This window comes from Marmota marmota, unplaced genomic scaffold (assembly GCF_001458135.2).
Source record: "Marmota marmota marmota unplaced genomic scaffold, marMar, whole genome shotgun sequence".
In the NCBI taxonomy this organism is placed as follows: domain Eukaryota; kingdom Metazoa; phylum Chordata; class Mammalia; order Rodentia; family Sciuridae; genus Marmota; species Marmota marmota.
Window position 1 is genome coordinate 39,154,681 of NW_026000026.1, and position 22,970 is coordinate 39,177,650.

A 22,970-nucleotide genomic window follows, 5' to 3' on the forward strand; every position below is an offset into this window, starting at 1 on the left:
GGGGAGGTGGGGGGGAGGTGGGGAGGGGGGAAGGATCGGTGTTAAATCTCTGGCACTTCCAGACTGCCTTGAACATGGGCTGAGAAGTTGGAGAAGCATAGGAACACTGGTGACTGCAGGTAGGGAACTGGCAGATTGTACAACTTGAAGCCTGCAGGTGAATTCACATGGGCCCAGGAGATGTGGAATGTGGCATCATTGCTGAATGACTCCTCCATATTGTCTCTACTGAATAGAAGGTTCAGAGACTTGACCAAAGTCTCAAACTTGGTAGGGATGGAGCTTACTGAATAGGCTTTCTAGAGTCCCCTGTACACTGTAGCAAACCCACTCTTTTTCTCAATTGTCTCCAGGACAGGGCTAGAATATCACTGGTTCCCATTCTCTAAGGCTGTGCATCAGAGACTGGGACAGTGAGGTAGGGATGGCAACTTATTTGTCACAAGTCTTTTCTCTTTTACACTTTCTCTCTTCAGTTCTTTCTCCAGGAAGCATCCAAAATTATATTTAAAACACAAATCAAATTACACAACCACCTCTGTCTAAACCCCACTATGATACTGTAAATATTTTCACATGCATTTCAAAAGATGTATGGAAATGTCTTTTTTTTTAACTGTAAAAACTTTTTATTTCACTTTTGATTTTTTTGACACTTTCCTGATCATTTGGTATAAAGTGAAATAGAATTGTTTAAAAAGCATACAACAATCTAGTATATCAATAACTGGGGATTCTTTTTTTTTTTTTTTTGCTATACTATTTTCACAGTTACAGGTGTGCTTGCTAAAGAATGTAACCATTACAGAGGCAAACATTAGGCAGAATACTGGTAAGGAAAAACCAAGCAGAGAGCTACCAGATATACAGACAGAATTGGTTCCACATTTACTACTGCATTTCAAGCATGGCAATGTCTTTAAAATATATAGATGTAAATTACATCTATTTTTATTATTTGCCTGAGCTTAATGTGGACTGAAAAGAGTCCAAATTTGTTAAAATATAACTCTAGAACCAAAACACCTTTATGTTGCCTTTGTTTGCATTCAGAACACTTTCAAGTTTATCGTGTCTGTGAACTCAGTTACGTTTATTACCCCAGATGGTTTTTTACCACATGAGCAATTAATATAATTGGAGACTATGAAGTGTTTATGTCAAGGCAAGGAGCAGTAGAAGCTTCATTGTGGTGACTTTGCCGGCAAACATATTTCACTGTGCACTTCCAGCCAAATCTTCCCTTTCTATTTTTATGTTGAACAGAAAAAGGAAGTTCACAAAGCCGCTCAGAAACTGGCAGTTTCTTTTACAATGTGGTATATTTCTAATTTCCATATATTTCCTTCAAGTGGAATGGCCCTGGGAGCAAATTACTTTCCGTCTTGACAGGTGTTAAAAGGCAAATTCTGCCAGTTTCTGATTGAAATGTTATAGTGATTTTTCTGAAACTGGCATGATGGGCGACAAAAGACAGAGATGTTGCTGGGTCAGGTGAAGTGTACCATAATCCCCTTTACCTATTTTGAGCTCCTGAGCAAGAAAATCCAATGTCAAGGTATATTAGCATCACCTGCCATTAGCACCTTTAAATGGCTTAGTAGCAGACAGATTCTTTAACTTTTATAATCATGCTTTACATTCAAGGAGTCTCAAGGAAAAAAAAAATCAGGCATAATTTCTGAAGACTCTGTAATGAACTCATCTTTCGTTTTTCATATAGATTTCATTTTCCTGCACAAAGATGGTCTACTGACCATCCATAATTAGTCTTGTCATTCTACCTGGCAATATATAGTTATGAATCCTATTGGTAGGGGATACCTTCCTTTATGAAATGAATGCCTGCCAGAGAAAGTGAGCATTGAAAGTTGTAAGTCATATTTTACATCTTAATTACAGAATGGACCCTTCAGAATAATACGGATGTAATGAATCCTTTCTAGACTTTCATGTCCTTAAATCTCAAATAATGTACTTATTATCTTAATTTAGATATGTATATATTTTATATTAGAGTAAGTATTCTAAAGGGGAGCATACATACTAATTTGTATTTGGCAACATACTTTTTGAGATGCACTTAAAATTTTTCCATGTAGTCTGATGAGTTTTTCTGGGTGGATCTCTCTTCCCCAGTATATTCTTAGGATTTTCCCCACACTTCCTTTTACCTCTGTTCAGATGTCATCCTCCAAGGAAGTCTTCTCTGATCAACTTATATAATCTGCCTCTCGTTTGGCTTTACTTTTCTCCTTTCATTTATAATCACAAGCATATTATACACTTGTTTTCTATCTTGATTCCATGAAACCAGGTTTTTTTTTTTTTTTGCGGGGATGGGGGGATAGTGCCTGGTAAGTGTATACACACTATATGTTTATTGATTGAGTGAATACATGAAAAAGATGAGCTTGAGAAGGTGTAATGTCTATAAAACCCAATATTGTCTGCTTCATTTTGTGAGAATGTGTATGGCTATATTTCCTGGGGATAAAGAAATCTATTACCAATTACTTTTGATTTTTCTTGATATTGTATCTGTTATAGATATAATAGGAAATAATAGGATACAGCATATTTAACTGCTCAAATGTTAAAATTTTAAAAATATGATTAATAAATCCTTTAGATTGTATGATTCCGAGACTCATTGGTTGAATCAGAGCATAGCCTGTTACATATATATATATATGTATATGATATATCTGTATCTATATATCTGGAACCACAAATAATGAGATAGCATGAAACTCTAAGTGAGGTAATGCAAACAGGGATATATATATATATATATATATATATATATATATATATACACACACACACACACACACACACACACTCAATTTGACTAAGCTGTATGTTTTTAAAACTTGGAATTTAATTAACATATTAGAAGTTCAAAATATTGCACATAAATGTCTGAATAACCTGAAGGTCTGATGATACTAGGCACCTATTCCTGCATGGCATCCATTAGGTGGAGCTGAGTTTCTCCATCACCAGCTTTTGCCTTTTACTTACCTAATTGCTATGTCTATCTTACCAATATGGCACTGTTGGTATTCAGTATAACATCCCTCTTCTACACCAAATTAGTGCTTATGTATCACTGAGATGGAGTTAAAAAATGTAAGGTTAAAAAAAAAAACTGTGTCTGTCTTGCTTTAAACATTTCTAAATATTTTGCACTACAAAAGGAAAAGAGAGCTTATAATTAGTTTTGATTCTTTTCCTCAAAATAACCTTTAATTCAATGTATACTGAGAGGAGTTTGAATACTCACAAGTATACATATTTGTCAAAATTCAGTGAATGAACCAAGATATGTGCATTTCATTACATGCAAAATTTAATAAATTGAAACAAATATTGAGCTATAATTAATCATATATAAGAAGAAATATTTAGGAAGAATTTTTGTACATCTGAAAATCACTTTGCAAAGCACCAAAAACACAAATGGATAGATATATGATAAAGGAAGCATAGTAAAATGGTAACAGTAGAATCCAGGTGAGGGATTTCACTCTATGTGTCTTTTCAACTTTGCTATATAATTGAAATTTTTCATAACAAAATGTTAAGGAAGATAATCTACAACTAAACATGACTAATTTTCATACACTTTCTGCATTTTTGTTCAAATTAAATTTAAAATTTTGCATAATGAATTAATAAAATATGAAATTAATGTAAATCTTGTATTCTGCTACTCTCATATTAATTTTAAAGGAGTATATATATTAAAGTAACCAAGAGTGATCTCTAAATGTAATTTTGTGATATTTGTACTCCTTTGTAGAAGATTATTTGTTTTGTATCTCATTTTATTCTTTATTCTTATATGTATTTTCACATGGCCAGTATATCTAAAATAATATACTCTGGATTCCTTAAGTTTAAATCTTTTAAGATCTTATATATGGAGTCTGAATTAACTTTAACTGAAGATAATTTGAATACTTTGTAAGGTGAAGCCATTTAGCATTTAAATGTTTAATTCATATATACTTATATAATAATTGACATTTTGACATAATTAAGTTTTTTTGTTCACATTATTTTTTTCATACACTATAAACTTCTATTTAACATTTATGAACAGGAGCTTATGGAACTATTAAAAGTAGTTTAATTAGGGCCGGGGTTGTGGCTCAGTGGTAGAGCACTTGTCTAGCGTGTGTGAGGGACTGGGTTGGATTCTCAGCACTGCATATAAATAAAAATGAATAAAATGAAGTTCCATCAACATCTAAAATTTTTTTTAAAGGTAGGTTAATTATAATATTTGAAATGTCAAAGTGTTGTAGACAATGATTCAGTTCCTAGCCCTGGACATGAGTCTTTACCTTTTGATTAAAGGATGTATATCACTAATGGAAACCTTTGGATTATTAATGGCCTATTAAATCTTCAAGAAAAGTTATTTTTTTCTTTTTGAAATAGAAAGATACCATCTGTTCTTTGGCAGAGTCACCCACATGGATTACTCCAACTGTGTATCTCCAGTGACTAGTAACTGAGAAATACTGTACTACCAAGAACTTGGAGCTCCAGAACTCCCATTCTCAATCCTTCTAAACTATATTTATCTGTTTTTAAGAGACATTTGATTTTTTATATGAAAACACCATTTATCTTACAATATCAGATATCTTTGAAGTCCAGGTCATTCTCTGTATAGATTGTACCTAGGAAAGACTATGGACTTCATTTCTCATCATTTGACAAGATTTCTCTTTCCTACCAAGGAACATCAATCCTCTTTGCATCTACACTGAGTCATATTGAAACTGATTTTCCCCAAAACTTTTTCATGTTTAAAATTTACTAGAACTTAAGTGAGTTAATTCAGCTGACATTCACAGTCTATTAGTCTAACTTCTGAGAATACAGTCACAAATAAAACATGATCTCCACTTTCAAGGAGGTCTCCTGATACTATAAAATGCTACTGTGGCAAAAAGGAGACACAAATATTTAAATGAGGGATGTTCCATGTGGATTGAAATACTACCCATCTTCTGATGATTTCTTTTGAAAATGATAAATGTATTTTTGGATATTTACTACTAAGTAGCTGAAATAACTTGATATTCTTGATATAAATAACTTGATATTCTTTTTTCAGAAAATAGAAAAAGGCTGAATATGTAAATTTTGTATTTAAGTCATTTGAATATTTGTTTTTATGGGTGGCAGCATAGTACAGAACAAAAGAAGATTGAACTTAAAGAGATCCTGTCTTCTAATCATTATTTATTAACTTAGTAATTTAAGAGTCTGAAACTTACCTAAATGTTACTTAAATGCTTCTATTATCACTTATATCTCACAGAGATATGATAATAGCTACATGTGTGAGAATTAAAAATTTAATATGCTAATGAATAAAAGCCTCAAGTTCATAGAGTGGGAACCCCACAAGTGCTGCGTGCTTTTATTTTTGTTGTGATGATGATGATGATGATGATGGTGATGATGATGATGATGATTTCCATTTGGATTCTTTGAGAATCAAATTCTGAGGCAACAATTCCTAGAAATTCTACTATAAATAATTTCTGTAGGAGGTGATCATAAGAAGCACTAGTGGAGGAGTGTAAAAGTAGGACAAAGAAGGAAGACAGCCAATGAAGAGGTGGACAACTGGAGCTTAATGATGCCGGGAGGTCTGAGAGACAGTGTAGAACACCAACACCAAAATCACCCCTTCAAAGAGAGAGGGGAGCTGAGATGTTTATCCTTCAACTCCCATGAGTCAGTAGTTGAGGGCTGCTCTTAGAGGCCAACAATTCCTTTACATGTACAGCAAGCCTTATGCATGGGTAGCCTGGTCTTCAAAAGGTCGAGAAGCCCTGAGGCCATGAAATACAAGTACTAATAGGTAGAAGTCAGTCTGGCATGCCTGAAATGACCAGAGCTGAGGGGATAGGGACAGAATATCAACAGTTATCTATCATCTGATAGTGATGAGACCACTTGATGAGGGCAAGGATACTATATTCTCTCTGGGAGAATATAGAACTCTGCATCTTGAATGTGAGAATTCTGCTTTTTGTCTTGTTTAAAATTGTCTCATTAAGTCTAAGTGTAGATGATTAAATGTAGGTAGAAGCCTTTCTAGGAAAGGAAAAAAAAGGCACTACAGCATCTGCTTACCCTCAAACACATTTTACCCTATAGACTTAGAATTCTTCTGGCCTAGGCCAAAGAATCATTTTATTGAACACAAATTTCTCCTGTCTAAATCTTGGGTGGGTTTTGTGCATTGGTGACTGCTCCTTGGATCAGGGAGACCATTGTTCATTACTCTGAACTCATCTCCTTAAGCAGCACACACTTCTTAGTCTTGGTCTGAGATCTTCTAGTCATTGCAACCTGCAGGATTCCTTAATAGTTAGGATCCAACTATAACCCAAAGCAAGTGAGCAGGAAGAAACAGCCTCACTATTCCCTGGCATTGTTTGAGGAGATATCCCACCATCTTCCAATTTAATTATGGGATGTGGTTTTAGACAAGAAAATGAGATCTACCTTCTATATTTTGTTTTGTTTATAATTGAGTCATAGTAATTAAGTAATCATGCAGGGTGTAAGTAATAACTTTTATGAACATTAAGATAGTGCATTTCATAACATCTAAATGTTTTGTTTGTTAAAGTTAACTTTTGAGAAATTGTGGTAGTTGTTAGGAAAACACTATTAATTTGAAGGTGTGGAAGAGAGAGATAAGGCACCTCTCCTAGAATTGTACATGCTCAGGTAACTATTATCTCTGAGAAGCACCAACGATGTCTTACTTAATAAATCTCAGAAGCTATACTACCATAAACCATTATTAACATATGTAGCCATATGTATAAACATGCATGCATGTATTATTTTTGCTATGCTCTAGACACCTGAAAATATGGAATTATACTGACTTGTTGTTCACAGTATCAAAGAGAAATGTCAAATTCTACCCAGTGTTCCTTTTAAATTCATAAATGTATTTTATTTTTGATTTTGAAGAATAGGTACATCTTAATAAAAGAATGAGCATATTAATAATAACAGTATTTAAATAATTCCAGGAAACAGTGCTATTAATTTTCAAAACATAAAATGCTGTAAATTCATACTTCAGAAATTAGGAGCCATTGAAATGCTCTTTGCACCAAAAATCTGATGCATGTGACAAAAGGATATAATTACTATAACCTTTCTTGTTTTGATAAGATTAAGGTCAGCCATTTCAGTGTGGATATGATGTATTGGCATATTGTATGTGCTTTGCCTAAATGGAAGAAAGAATTCTGGCAGGGATGGGGTAGGGGAGGAAGCAAACATTTTGCAATCAACTTTTCTATAGTGATTAGAAGATGGGTGATATTTTGCTAGGCTTCATTAGTGGTTCTCTTAATATTTTGACTGATACAAAGGAAAGAAGGTACTGATATTCATCAGACATTTTTAGGGAACATGGTTTAAGACTGTAGAGTAAGAAAAATAGAGACTACATGTTGCTTTCCACATTTCAGACAGATCCTTGCTGGCATTCCTACTTGGACTCCTCCTTTTTTACTCAACTCTTCCCCATACCTGGATGGCTTTTCCTTCTTTTATTTCTAGCAAAACTCCTTCAACTCATCTACACTTAATCTTCTTTCTCTCAATTTTATTCCAGACACTGTTTAACTTGGTATTCTCTAAATTTTACAAAGAATAGCCATTATGTCCAGCAAAAATATGTGTTAAGAGCAGCAACCATATTTAATATGTCTCATGAGTCTGCAGATCAGCTGGGCTCAGCTGGAGCTGCCTTCTTTTTACTGGTACACTGAGATCACTCACACACTTTTTATTCAGTTGCGATCTTATTTGAGGTTAGACTAACCAAGAGGGCTCCTTTTCTTCCAAAGTCTCTTTTGTGTAACTAATCATTCTGTAATTTAGCCTGGGCCTAAAGCATGGTAGCTGAGCTTCAAGAGGGGAGGTAGAAACTGCAAGTCATCTTTAGGGATAGACTAGAAATCCCAGCTATCACTTCCAAGGCTTTCAGTTATGCAAAGTAAATCACAAGGCCAACCTATATGTAAAGTGTGGGAAACAGACCCTTCTCTTAAAAGGAGTAGCAAAGTCAGATTTCAAAGGGCCGTGTGTAAGCAATGGCAGGAATTTAGGGGCCATATTTGGAAACTATCCTTATACTTTCCATTTGACATTAATTTAGTTAGAATGGGGGCTAATTTTTTTTCACATTTTTAGAGTAACAATATAAAAAATATTTTGCTCTGTTTCTTGAGAAAGTGGTTAATTCAAATAGTTTTTCCTCTACTTATAAGCTACAGTGATAAAATCAGATTTATATTCTGAATACTGGTGTGCAACATTTCCACTATGAGTTAATTATTTTCCATTGTTTTTTACCCTTTGAGATTTATCTTATAGATAAAAAAAATATAAAATATATTATCTTGTTTTGGCTTTCATTAGTTGCAGGTTCTGATTGACAAATTAGAATGCAAGTAGTTCATTTGGGAACTGATTCTCAGAAACACAAACAGGGGAGTAGAAGAAATTAAACGGGGAACAGATGAATCTACAGGCATGACTAACAAATTAACAATGGAGCCAATAGGGGTTATTTCTACTTGGGGGCTCTGGGAAACAAACATGACTTCTCAAAGTTTTCCCACCTGAGGAATGACTGAGTTGTTGGATATTAATTTTCCAGAAGCTGTGGCATTCTATGCCCATGGTCAAGACAGACTCTAGTGGTCAGAGAAAGCCCTCAGGCAGAGGCACACAGGTACTGGGAATTGTACCAACAGATCAGAAATGGTCTATGTCACGTGGACCTGAGCAATGCATTAGCAGCAATTGCCATACACAAGATTCTCATCTGAGAATCTATTAGAGAGCAGACAATTCTCTTGCTTTCATGGTGGCATCAAGTATTCAATTAATTTATAGAATGAACTACAATCATATTTTGAGGGGGCAGGGAGAATTCCTTAAGAAGAGAATATCTTTAAATGTTTTGGCACTGTTTCAATGTGGTCCTACTATCTTTTTTTTTTTTTTTTAGTTGTTGATAGATCTTTATTTATTTATACATGGTGCTGAGAATCAAACCTAGTGCCTCATACATGCCAGGCAAGTGCGCTACCACTGAGCCCCAGCCCTTGGTCCTCCTATCTTAACAAAATAATAAATATCAAAAATTAGACTTTGGTATCTGTATGTATATATATATATATTTTTTTTTCTTTCAAATTAAACTTGTCAATGTTTTGTAAACTCTTCTTATTTCCTGTTTTATATGTGAATAATTAATATTTTATATCAAGCATTTTCAATTGTTGACTACCTTGCTTTAAAATTGCTTGATATTATTATTTTGGTAATTTTGTATGTGATTTAGCTGGGGTAATTGTGCATGGAAGGTAATTTCTACTTATTTTTTCAACTAAGGCAGAATCTGAATTAAATTTAGCTCTTTTCCCAAACCCTGATAATGAAATAGGATTTACTCATTCATTCACTCAATATTTATCAAGTGTTTATTTTATGTCAGTCACTGTGGTAAGTGCTGGGGATGAAAAATAAATAAAATGTGGTCATTGCCTTTGAAAAACTCAATCTTAAAATCATTCAAATATAACTACATAGACATTTCTTTATAGTACAGTCATTTTCTATATTAATCATTAAAAATTCCAGGAGTTGAATTAGTTCAGCTCTATCTAATTTAACAGTCTTCCTTTCCCTTCTGTCTTAGTTCATCTTGTGTTGCTATAACAAAATACCCGAGGCAGCATTCTTTTTAAACAAAAGAGGTTTATTTAGCAACCAGTTTAGAAGTTTTAAGGCATGGTGCTGGCACTAGAGCTCTGATAGGGCCCCTGACTCACAATATGACAGAGAGGGAAATGACTGTGTGTAGAAGGGACTAAGCACATGGGGGTGACCCTTGCTTTATAACAACCCACTCTAATGAGAAGTAAGTAATTGCATTGTTCTTTGAGAAGTTGATATTTAATGTCACCTTATCTTTTGATGCAGGGTATATTTAAGTTGGAGGGGGAAAATAAGTTTTTTTAAAATCTTTTTACCCAGGTTAATTATTATTACTTCTGAATGATAATTTCTATAATAAAAGTTCTCCATCCTAGCAGTACATTGCTCTGTTAAACTTTCACTTTGTGTAATTACATAATGTAGATTGTTTTGGGAAACATGAAAATTTGTCTTAAAAATGATCAATGGTCCCAAGATTCTGATTGAATAATGCCATGGATTTGGTTCTTCAGTGCCATGCATACTTGTATATTGTAAATTAATCAACTTTTGAATCTATAATCCCTTTAGTAGTTTTCAAATATTGATTTAAATAACGACATTGTTATGTATTGTTGAAATAATAAGTTGTATTTCCACTGCAATATATGAATATCAAGAAAATGTTTCCCTTTCCTCAGAATTGAATCAATGTAGAACATGGGTTAAGAACGGTTCCCCTTATGTCGCATAATTTCTGAAACAGTGTTATTGAGGAAAATAGAGACATTAATAGTGTATTTGTATTTATGAATATGCCAGGTGGCCTCTGGGTACAGATGGGTTATGAGTGATCAATTCTGATATCACAATGATAATCTGTTGCAAAGATGGTTCTAGTGGAAAGGATAACTTCCCTGTACAAATCTTATGGAGGATTCCCATTGAGACATGGCTATGAACATGGAATATTTTGTAAGGAATATATGGGAATAGAATTTTATATTTATTAAGATTATAAAAGATAAAAAGGCAGTTTCATGTTCTCTCATTTAAACTTTAATGATATTCTATTTTAAATGAGTTTTTTTTTCCTGAGCTGTTATCCAATTTCTGCTTTAAAATTGGCTATTATTTTCCATTATTCTTTTGATGACTGTCTATGCAAGGATATGTTTGGAATTAAAAAGTCTACTTCTTCCACTTTCTTTGAGTGAAGTATTCAATTTGTTTTCAGTATAAGGCTGAATTAATATTGCATTTAATAAAAATGTTTAATGTCTGTAGGTCTTTTTACTCATAAAAGTATATTCTTTTTATCCTATCCCTTGAAATGACAAGGGCTTCTCCTTAGGGATGTCAGAAATCATGACTAGCATGCTGAACCTAATATCAAAACATCTATTTTTTTTATTATTTATTTTATCTGAACTTGGAATGATAAAATGGCTCCTAAATTGTCTTCTCTAAATGACTTCATTCCTTATTCATTAACATTTCAATAACCCTTTGAATTCTCTAGTTCTTATGCCACCTAACATATTTTTAAATCTTTATAATGCATTACGAGGTAGACTATTCATATTCTCTGGGTGAAGGTGGGAGGGAATAAAAGTCAGAGAGAACACAGGTTTTTCTTAGGAAAGAAACAAATGGCCATCTCCTACCCCCAAAATAGAGTTAGCCACAAGAAGAGTAAAGTGCAAAAAAGTGACTTTTGCTATAGCGCAGGGGATTTCAAACTTCATTAGGCTTCAGCATCATTGTGACGCCTGATCAAAAATACCTACTTTGAACTTACTGACCAAGAACTAGGGCATGGCAGCTGAATCATGTCTATCCATGTTGTCATTAAGTGAGGCCAGGACCTAGTCTGATCTGAAATAAGAAATCAAGAAACTTTCCTTCTAACCCTGATTCTTCCATTACCTAAGACGTTTTAAAAAACTGAAGCATGCTTTCCTATCTGTCCTAGAGTTTAAGTGACTATTCAATATTAAACTTGTGGCTTTCAATGACACTATGAGTCAGCTGTTCTTATTACCTGACTTGTCATTTCCCTCAGATCTTATACTGTTGTTTTGCTCTTTCTTAATCCCTTCATTTTCCAGCTTAATATTTGTTAGCTACTATTATTTTGGACTTGTGATATTTTCCCCCAAGGTTCTATGCTTTACTACTTATTTTCTTCATCCTTCTAAGCCAGTATTTCTCCTGTCTGTGAGGTTGCCTATGAATCACCTGAAATTTGTAGATCATCCCTTGGGGGACAAGGGGATTCAGAGAGCTTTCATTTCTTTGTCCTTAAATGAGGTCAGTAATAGCTGTTAACACTTCCTTTGACTCTGAAGTGTATGGTCAGCCTAGATGAGAAAATGCTTGTTGAATGTGAAGTGCTGTGCTGCTATATCACACCTTAGCTGGAAAACTGAAGTCCAGGCAGCTAAATGATTTGCCACCCCTGGAACCCATCTGCCAGAGGCCAGGATTACATCTGACTTGATGTTTCAGAGAATATTCAACATTGGATGAACTAGATTTATTATTTCAAGTGTCCTTGTGGCCTTGTAGGCCAAAGAAGTAGAATATATGATACTAGTTATATCTTCATAAACTCTAGTTAACCCAAAAGAAGTACCCTGCAGTTTACAGAGAGCATTGAAGAAAAGGGAGGGATGCCTAAATAATTATTGGGATTCTTCTGCTTACTTGTAAGGGATATATGTGGGAAGATCTTTCCTTTCTATACATATAGAAAAGGAGCGTCCTTAGAAAATGTATATTAGGATTCTATCCTTTAAATTAGAATTTGGACAATTCTAATTTAAACCTATCCTCATGCTACTGAGGTATGTCAGTACAAAATCAGGGGGTTCTCTGTCGTTATTTATCCTTTTCTGAGATATTGTGAGAGGCACTTTATATACATTCATTTAGTCCTTCAGGAGAACTATCAGCTTTAGGAGCTCTTATGTTGTAGACAGGAAACTGAGAATTAGAGATGTTAAATGAATTAAAGTGGAACTAAGACTTGAAATTAGGTTTGTCCCACCCAAAACCCATATTCCTTTTGACTCCTCAAAAGAGTACATCCAGGCTGCGGTTGTGGCTCAGTGGTAGAGCACTCACCTGGCACGTATGAGGCACGGGTTTCAATCCCCATCACCACATAAGAATAAATACGTAAATAATAAAGGTATTTTTAAAAAGACAAACAAGAAACATTAAAAAAGAAAAAAGGAGTACATCCAGCCAACATTCCATCACAGCCTTCCTCACAGATGCTGGTACCAAAGACACACCTAGGAAATGGTGTGGATGCTTTTTGTTATGTAAACGGGGCTGTAGCTACATTTTGCTCTGGCTTACAATATGAGTGCAAAGGCCCAAAGAATACCTCTGTGTGTTCCACATCCCTTTATTAGTGCATCATCTCTTGCATGTTTATCCAGTGTGAGTCTGTGATGAGTTGGGGATGTGGGTGGAAGTTGTTGCAATTGGTTTTGCCTCAGGTAGAATGCTGACATCAGTTGTAATGAGATTAAAATCTTCTACTCAGCTGTTATTTGAGATATTCTGTTGTGTTCTCATCTGACTGCTTTAACTAATTGAAGTGACTTAACCATATAATTATTTTCAAATGCTTACAATTACTTTTAGATAAATATAAATGAATGTTTGCCTCTATCAGAACAACAAAAGGAATAATTTGGTATCTTCACCCAAATAGTTACACCCTTCTAAAATATTATAGGTGGAAACACCAGCATATATCAGTGAAGTTCAAAGGACACAAAGGGACATTTTAAAAATGCTAGAATGAAAAATATTTTCAGTTCTACCAAAATGGAGTTGTTGTTCCATTCCTCTCAGGTCTTTCCCATTACAAAAAAAGTCACTAGATAGAAGTCACTAGACTTAACACAACAGACATGAAGTTTCTGAAAGATGATAGAAGAAGGTGGGCTGCTTAGGAACCTTCGGATTTGAGGAATGGCACAGCAGTGAGTACTGCAGAAATCTAAGTTGGTTCGGCCCACAGACACAGATCAACAAAAAAATATCCAAGAAAATCTTATAGTCAAAGGACCAGAATGGGAGGCTGAGGCAGGAGCATCATGAGTTCAAGGCCAGCTTCATCAGTTTAGTGAGACTCTGTCTCATAAAACAAACAAATAAACAAACAAATCAGGAAAAAGGTAGCAGGTAACCTAATAAGAAAACTTGGCAGTATGTCCTAAACATTTTTGGAAAAAATCACTTACCTTCCTTATTCTTTCAATGATGCTGAATCAGAACTTGATCCTTACTCCTAATGTTGATACCGTTAGACTGATAAATTATGCATGTATAGTTGTGTTGACCAGAGCAACTTCTAAGAAAACTATAAAAAACCAATGTAGTTTAAAAACTATAAGTAAATTAAGATAGAAACTTTTAAAATGATGAAATAACCTAAAGGAAAGAAAGAAAATGGAAGCAGGAAACAAAAAAGAAAATAAGCTATAAAAATGTTAGACTATAGCCCGGATATATCAGTAAATTACTTTAAATATAAGTGGTCTGTGGAATTACAAGGAAACCGATTATCCAAAACAACCTTGTAACAGAGCAAACTTGGAAAATCACACTTTCCATTTTCAAAACCTCCTCTAAAGCTGCAAGTAAACAAGATTGTATGACCTAAGGAAAAACACATAGAAAAGTGGGATATATACTTGAGACTCCACAAACAAATCATAACATTGATGGCCAGTAGATTTGCAGTAAGAATGCCAAGACCATCCAATGAGGAAAGAATGTCATGTTTTTAACATATGGGGCAATTGGATATCCATATGCAAAAGAATATAGTTAGATGTCTTCCGTATTCCATACTCAAAAATTATCTCCAAATGGATCATACATTTAAATGGAAGAACTAAAACTGTAAAACTTTTAGAAACAAATATGGATATAAAATTCATAACCTTTCATTAGATGATGAGTTCTTAGACATGATAACAAAGATACAAGCAACAAAAGACAGACACACTGGCCTTGAAACTTGAAAAGTTTTGTGCTTTTAATCACATCCTTAAGAAAGTAAAAGACAACTCACAGAATGGAAGAGAATATTTATAAATCATATATCTGATAAGAGACTTGTATCTATAATATATAAAGTACTATGACAACTAAATAATTAAAAGACAAACAATTTTGGAAGGGACAGGGAACTGAATAGATATTTCTCCAAAGAAATTATTCAAATGGTTAATGAGCACATTAAAAGATGCCGAACATTATTAGCCATCAGGTAAATGTAAGAACTACAATGAGATATCATTTTCACCCATGAGAATAGGTATTATCAAAAAACCAGATAATCACAAATATTAACTGAGATAAGGAGAAATTCAAACCCTCACACATTGTTAGTGTGAATGTAAATTTATGCAGTCACTTTGGAAAATGGCATAACAGTTTATTGTTAAATATACAATCACTACATAGACCCAGTGATTCTACTTCTAGAAATATACCCAAGAGTGTGGAAACATTCTTTCACACAAAAACTAATATATGAATGTTCATAGCAGCATGGTTCATATTAGCCTTCAAATGGAAACAACTAAATGTGCATCAACTGGTGAATAGATAATAACATATACCCATAAAATGGAAAATTATTCATCCATAAAAAGGAATAAATTACCAACACCTGCCACAACATGAATGAACTTTGAAAACCTTATGCTGAGTGAAAGAAGCTAGTCATAAAAGACTGTACTTTATGATTCCATTGATATTAATTGTCCAGAATAGATAAATCTGTAGAGTCAGTAAGCAAATTACTGGTTATCTATGGCTGGCTACATGCAGGTAGTTATTTGGGGAAATAGGGAATGAATATTAATGGATACCTGTTTCTTAAGGGAATGGAGAAAATGTCCAAAAATTGATTGTGGTGATGGTTGAATGAGTCTGTGAATACAAAAACCATTGAATTGTATCCTTTAAATGGACAATTTGTATGGTATGAAAATCAAAGCAGCTGAAAATGTAAATGTTCTAAATACATCAATTAAAAGATCCTTGCATAGTGGTTAAGAAATATGCTTCCAACAATATGCTATCTGTAAGAAATTCACTTCAAATACAACATAAGAAGGTTGGAAGAAAAAGTATGGAAAATAATATACTATGCAAGCATTCATTTTTAAAAAGTAGGTGTTGTTTTATTAATATGAGATGCACTGTAGAGCAAATAAAATTATTAGAGACAAAGAGATGTATTGCGTATTTGTAAGAAGATCAGTCCATCAGGAAGGCATAACTATTGTAAATGTGATGTTCCCATTAACAACATAAAGCCTCAAAATACATGCAGCAAAATGAAATACTATACTTCTCAGTTTGAAGTTCTTTAAAACCCATTATATTCACAGTAATTATCTTTAATTACAGCATAAACTAAAATCTTCATACTTTTACTCAGTCTAAATCCCCAAAGAGCTGTGTCTCTATTTTTACCCTTAAAATATAATACTGTCTCAGCTATTGAAGTATTTGTGGTGTGTGTGTTTGTATATTTATAACATTGACATAGTCTTTGATTTTGTAGCCATAGAGCTGAAGCACAGGTGATTATTTTTCATGTGTTCTTTTTTTATGATACACTGACATGCACATAATAAAAAATGCAAAATCAATTTGATTCCATAAACATATCCTTGTAATGGTCTTGATTCACTAAGACCATACTTATATATATGTATACACACACACACACATAAACATATATTCTGAAGCATCATTACTTAGTAATTGACATGAACAAGAAATATCTCTATCCAAAGAGACAGTATCAACTTTAGAAGTAAAAGGAAAGTTCAGTATATTTGAAAGTAATAGACTACCTATTAAGAACCTTTTATCCAAGGCTGGGGTTCTCAGTGGTAGAATACTTGCCTATCATGTGTGAGGCACAGAGTTCAATCCTCAGCACCACATAAAAAATAAATAAAAGTATTGCATCCATCTACAGCTAAAAAAAAATTAAATCTTTATCCAGTGCAAGTATAATTACCTGCACTCTCCCTGCAGCTCATAAATCTGAAAATTATGGTTTTTGCATTTATTCTTTTTTTGGGGGGAGGGTACTAGGGATTGAACTCAGGGGCACTTGACCACTGAGCCATATCCCAGACCTAGTTTGTATTTTATTTAGAGACAGGGAACCACAAAGTTGCTTAGCGCCTTGCTTTTGCTGAAGCTAGCTTTGAACTTGCAATCTTCCTGCAGCACGCAACCTCCGGAGCTGTTGGGATTACAGGTATGCTTCACCATGCCCAGTGAATTTATTCTTAAAGGATATAAATTACCCCATTTTGTTCTGTAGTCTCCAGTGTGGAACACTTATAGAAACTTAAATTGAGCAACAAATAAACCAGTCTTGGTAACTTGGATATAATTATCATGCTTGGAGAGGGTTGTTCTTTCGAGAAAAGTTAACAGGTGAATGGTTAAAAAAAAAAGGTGGAAAAATGTATTTCCACGTATATATTTGAAAATTTCTGAAGGATATATAATCTCTAAATTATTATTTCTAAGGTATTTTCATGCACCTGATTCAATTTTTTTTTCAAATATTTGCAGAATTAAAAACTTAGGGCCTAGATGGTTAAATGTGCTGTTCATCAGATTGTTTTTTTTTTTTTTTGTAAAGGAATTAAATAATATTGAATTTTAATTCAGAAAATTATTTTACTTTATGTAAAAATATTAGCTAACCTCTGATAACTTTCATACATTATCCATTTTAATCCTATCCATTCAAATAAGTAGCCACTGAAGAGGTCAGCTGTGGAAGAGCATGAGATAGTACATCTAAATAGCTCCTTCCATCCACCACCACAACCACCCTTTCTATCATTGAATTGTGGATGGTTAGCTCTTTGCTCAGAAATTTTATTCATCTAGATTATATATTCAAATCCCTATGACCTGATTTATCAGCTTCAAGCATTATCTCAACCCATATTTATGAAACATAACATTAGCAGATTTGTACTTTTCTATTTATCTCTCTCTACTTTCTGTTTGTTAACTTATAATTTTTAAATTGATCAAGACACAATTTGTATGTTTTGTAACTATAATTTACCCAATTTTTTCTTTACTTATACATAAATTTATTTTATTTTATTGCAGCACTATGGATTGAACCCAGGTGTGCTCTGTCACTGAGCTACATCCCTAGCCCTACTGATTGATTGATTGATTGATTGATTGATTGAGACAATCTGGCTAAGTTGGTGAGCCTGGCCTCAACTTGCAATTCTCTTGCCTCAGCCTCCTGAATCACTGGGACCGCAGGCGTGTGCCATTGTAACTGGCTATGTAAATGGTTTCAGGACTGACCTCTATAGCTTTAAAAATATATTCTGCATTTTATAAGTTGACTAGAATAATTTCCAAAGATATGAATCATACATAATTTGTAGCTACCTTTTGGGAAATAACATTCTCAGAGGTTTTACTTGGGTCATTTAATGAAGATAGTAATGACTGCTGTCCTTTCTCCACTCTCTGGTGTGAAACAGGGATCAGAGGACTGCCTAAAGTTGCAGTTTGAAGTTTTTTCTTTTCTTTATTCACACTTCTCTTTGTTTTGATTTCCTGAATATGAAAATGTTTATACAGCATGTATATTTATTTATATTTAGTATTTAAGTACATAAGCTCTACTTCTTAATTCTTTCTTTTAAACATTTTTCATTTTTTGGAAGTGGTTGGAAACAATACCTTTATTTTTATTTTTTATTATGTGGTGCTGAGGATCGAACCCAGGGCCTCACATGTGCTACAGGAGCGCTCTACCACTGAGTCACAATCCCAGCCCCTACTTCTTAGTTCTTAATAATTAATATTCAGTGTTTTTGATCACCCAGAGATTTTTTTTGAGCAAGAGCAGACAGGAGCTTGCTATTCTATTGAGAGTTTTTAAAAGCAGGATTTTTAAGATTTTGTTTTGTTTTGTTTTTTTAAAGCCCTTTAAATATGTTAAAAGTTTGGTGACTTTGGCAGAGCCACTAGACAGAAAGACTTGTTTAATAATCACACGTGGATTCTTGGGAATGGGTACTTAAGCTTAATGTAAGCAGCAGATGCCCACACTACCCCTGACAGAAAGTGAAAACCAGAGTAAAAATTTAACTTCAAGACTATTCAGATTCAGACTTCATTTCTTTCCAAGTAATATGGGGCCTAACATAGGAAGTGAAACCTGTCTCAAGGATTCAGATGATGAAAATATGACGTTTTAAAATTTAAAGTCACAATTTTTTACATCAATTATTATCTATTATTTATTATTTTAAATAACTCATTCTATGCTTGAATTTCCCAAACAGCAGCTTTTCTGAGGTGATTTTCTTGAGAATACTATTATGCAAAGCCTTTTTGTATCTTCCAGTAGAGCCATACCCCTCAGACTTTGTCATGTTTTACCCATGCTATTTTACCACCAACTCTGGGCAATGTTCATTGAGTTCTGGTGAACGCCAACACTTATTTTAGCTCTAATCCACAAAGTCATTGATTTCTAGCTTATATAACAGTAGCCAAACTAATAAAACATACTGAACTTTAATTTGCCTTTTTATCTCTAATTCCTGTCTTCTTATAAGTAGACTTTAGAATTTGACCTTATTAACCTATAAGAAACCTCAGAAACTATTTCAGTTGAATACAGTTTAATTTCTTTTCATCCATGTGATATACCAGGAACTTTAACAGATGGACTGTCAGATTCAAATGAAGTTTATTGCTTTATGGTGATGTGCAATAATTAAGATATTGTCCAGAGAGAGTAACACCTAGATTTTGAGAGTTTTATATTGCAGCATCTAGATAGAGGTATATGGTGAAATTTTAATACCATATACAATGAAGAAACACCTTTATCTATTGTTATAATTTATGTATAAATTATATATGAGGAATTATATACAAGTGCATATAATAATATTATTTAGAACTGTTTTGATGAAAACATTTTTACATTTGTAAACTGCTCAGAAGACTGCCATTTTCACATTGTTCTTTTCAAATATCTTGACCTTTAACAAAGATTAGTTTGTTCATGGACTTCCTTATGATTATGCACTAGTAACCACTGTAAGGTAGGTAAATATTTTGAAACAATTGTTGAAAAGCTGTTTAGTATATTAATATTTTTTGTTCTCAGAGACTTTTGAATTTTAAAAAAGTAACATCAATCCCTGTTATATTTGGGGATTGGTTATGGAAATTTTGTACTTTTATTGTCAATACAGTACAGGATCCTTCCAAAGTATTTCATTTTTCATTTGGGATGGTAAACTTTAACATGTTTTTCTAATGCCTAAAAAAATAACATGAATCATGATGATATTATTATTATCTCAGTTTGTATAGGTTTCACCTGTATTGAGGAGGAGAGAACACCACATTTTGATACATAAAATTCTTTATATGGATTACTTCAAAAGGACACACCAAAATAGACCATGTAATAGGAAAAATATACTTTGAAGCATAATTTGTAGGCTCTCTTGAATTACATTTTTTTTTTTTTTTGGTATAAGGATTGAACTCGGGGTACTTAACCAATGTGCCACATCCACAGCCATTTTTTTTATTTTTTATTTTGAGACAGGACCTTGCTAAGTTGCCTAGGGCCTCTCTGGTGCCTGCTTTGAACTGGAGATCCTTCTGCCTCAACCTCCTTAGCTGCTGGGATTACAGACATTACACCACAAGACCCAGCTGTGTTACAGTTTTTTTTTTTAATTTTATTAGACTTTTTTTAGTTGTACATGGCACAATACCTTTATTTTATTTATTTTTATGTGTTGCTGAGGATAGAACACAGTGCCTCACATATGCTAGGCAAGAACTCAAACACTGAGCTACAACCCCAGCCCCTGCATTACAGTTTTAACTACATTTTTCAAGTCATAAGTAAAGAATAAGCTTGGTAGTCAGTTTTAAAAAGCTGAAACAATTGGTATGAGATTGGCATACCAAGACAAGCTAAATTAATTAATATGAGACTGAAATATCAAAAATATTCTAACAAGAATTGCAATTCTAGGTCAAAGAAGTAAATAAACCAGAATGTGAAACAAAAATCTTTAATTTTTTTCACTTTAATAGTTCTTAACAATAATCAGCACTTTACTGATTTAGCAGGAAACATGTTACTTTACTGCCATCTGGACATCCCGAATAGAACCTGTGCTCTGGATGATAGAAAAAGAATTAAGATATTTTGGCAGGGTGGGGGAGGGGGAGAACCAACTCTCTTAATTTTGGGGGGCTTGATGTAAAACTAATGGTCATAATTTGGAAACATCTGCTCTTTTCATGATCTCCTGTATAAGGAAAGAGGTGAGGAAAGGAAGCATCCTTGAGTGTAATTTTGTTGCAGTGATAAACATTTTTCATTTTGTCCAAATACATAAACAGAGTCAAATTCACTTTTTACTAGAACCTATTATACCAAACATATAGTTTACTGTTTTTTTCTGCATTCAACATTATTTTGTTTAACTTGGTTTATTATTCTACATTCACTTGCTTTCAAAATGAAGTGAACATTTTTACCCTAAAAAAGCTTAGACATAATAAAAATATTATGCAAACACACGGTTGCAAGAGTATTTGTCAGTTAGCTGTAATAATTGGGCCTTTATACTCCAGCCTTGAATCATATTCCTATTAGAATTTGGTGTCCAAGAACCCTTTGGATGCATGCCCCTCTTCTGGAAATACAGAAGTGAGAATGTCAGTAAATCTATCAGTCTAGACCCCAAATTGGTTGACTTCAAAAATGCATAGGTCTGTTCTTTCCCTTCTGTCTGTGTTTCTTGGCTTCCTTGTTTATTCCCATCCTCTCTCCTTTCTTTTCTCATAGAATAGGGAATTGTGGAGCAAAGTATTTCTCTAGATTGGTTGTCTGTCAAGTTACTTACCTGTCCTCTCGCAGGAGATTACATTAGATTCTGCTGTGATATTCTTTTTTTTTTCCTCCTCCAAATAAAACTTGGAAAAAAAATTGTCATTTTCTGCATTATTTTAACCATCTTTGTTCTAATTCCTTATTTCGGATGGATCTGGTTTACTTTGGATGTCAATATTGGCTAAGAATAGTCAGAACCTGCCGTCATAACCTACCTTTGGCTAGATTGTATTGTTCACCCTTCCCTTGAAGGAGAAGCACAGAATTCAATTAAATTCTCTTCTCACTTCCCAGTGTTGTTCATCTGCTGTTTTCCATGAGCATCTCCCCTACATTGTCCCGTCCTCCTCTGCTTATACAGCTGGCTGGTAGCATGAAGCTAGGATGCTTTAGTTCTTACACAAGGAAAAAAAAAAATCTTGTACAAGTTTCCAGGAAGCCAAATTCAAAAGGAAAAACACAGTAAGTTACAAAACTCTCAGAGTATATAAAAAACAATCAATTCACAGAGCAGAGATCTGTCCTTCAAAATGGGAACTGGATTCTTTTTTACATCTAGGATAAATCTGCATTATTTCAATAAGTCAGATATGTAAAGGTTTAAAATAATAGGCACCATTACATACTTATTAGAATGGCTAACATTTTTTATTTTTATCTTTTAAATTAATTTATTTACTTTACAGTAGGATACATTTTGACATATAGTACACAAATGGAGCAGAACTACTCATTCCTCTAACTATACATGGTGCAGAGTCACTCCATTAATGTAATCATACATGTATACAGGGTAATAATGTCTGTCATTTTCTACCGCCCTTCCCATCCCCACAACCCCATCCCTTACCCCACTGCCCTGTACACAAACCAAAGTTCCTTCTTCCCTACACCCCTGGGCCACTATGGATCAGCATTTTCTTATCAGAAAAAAAATTCAGCTTTTGTTTTTTTGGAATTGGCTTATTTCACTTAGCATGATATTCTCTAGTTCCATCTATTTACCTGAAAATTCATAATTTCATTCTTCTTTAATGCTGAGTAATATTCCATTGTGTATATGTACCTCATTTTCTTTATACATTCATCTGTCAAGGGGCATCTAGGTTGTTTCCATGGTTTAGCTATTGTGGATTGAGGTGCTATAAACATTGATGTGGCTGCATCACTGTAATATGCTGATTTTAAGTTCTTTGGATATAGGCCA

At 33.8% G+C, this 22,970-nt stretch overlaps 1 protein-coding gene across 6 annotated transcripts in view; it reads left to right on the forward strand.

The window, feature by feature from the left end:
• Positions 1 to 22,970, forward strand: part of Macrod2 (mono-ADP ribosylhydrolase 2) — a 1,954,610-nt gene that overhangs the window by 516,255 nt on the left and 1,415,385 nt on the right. The window lies entirely within an intron of this gene.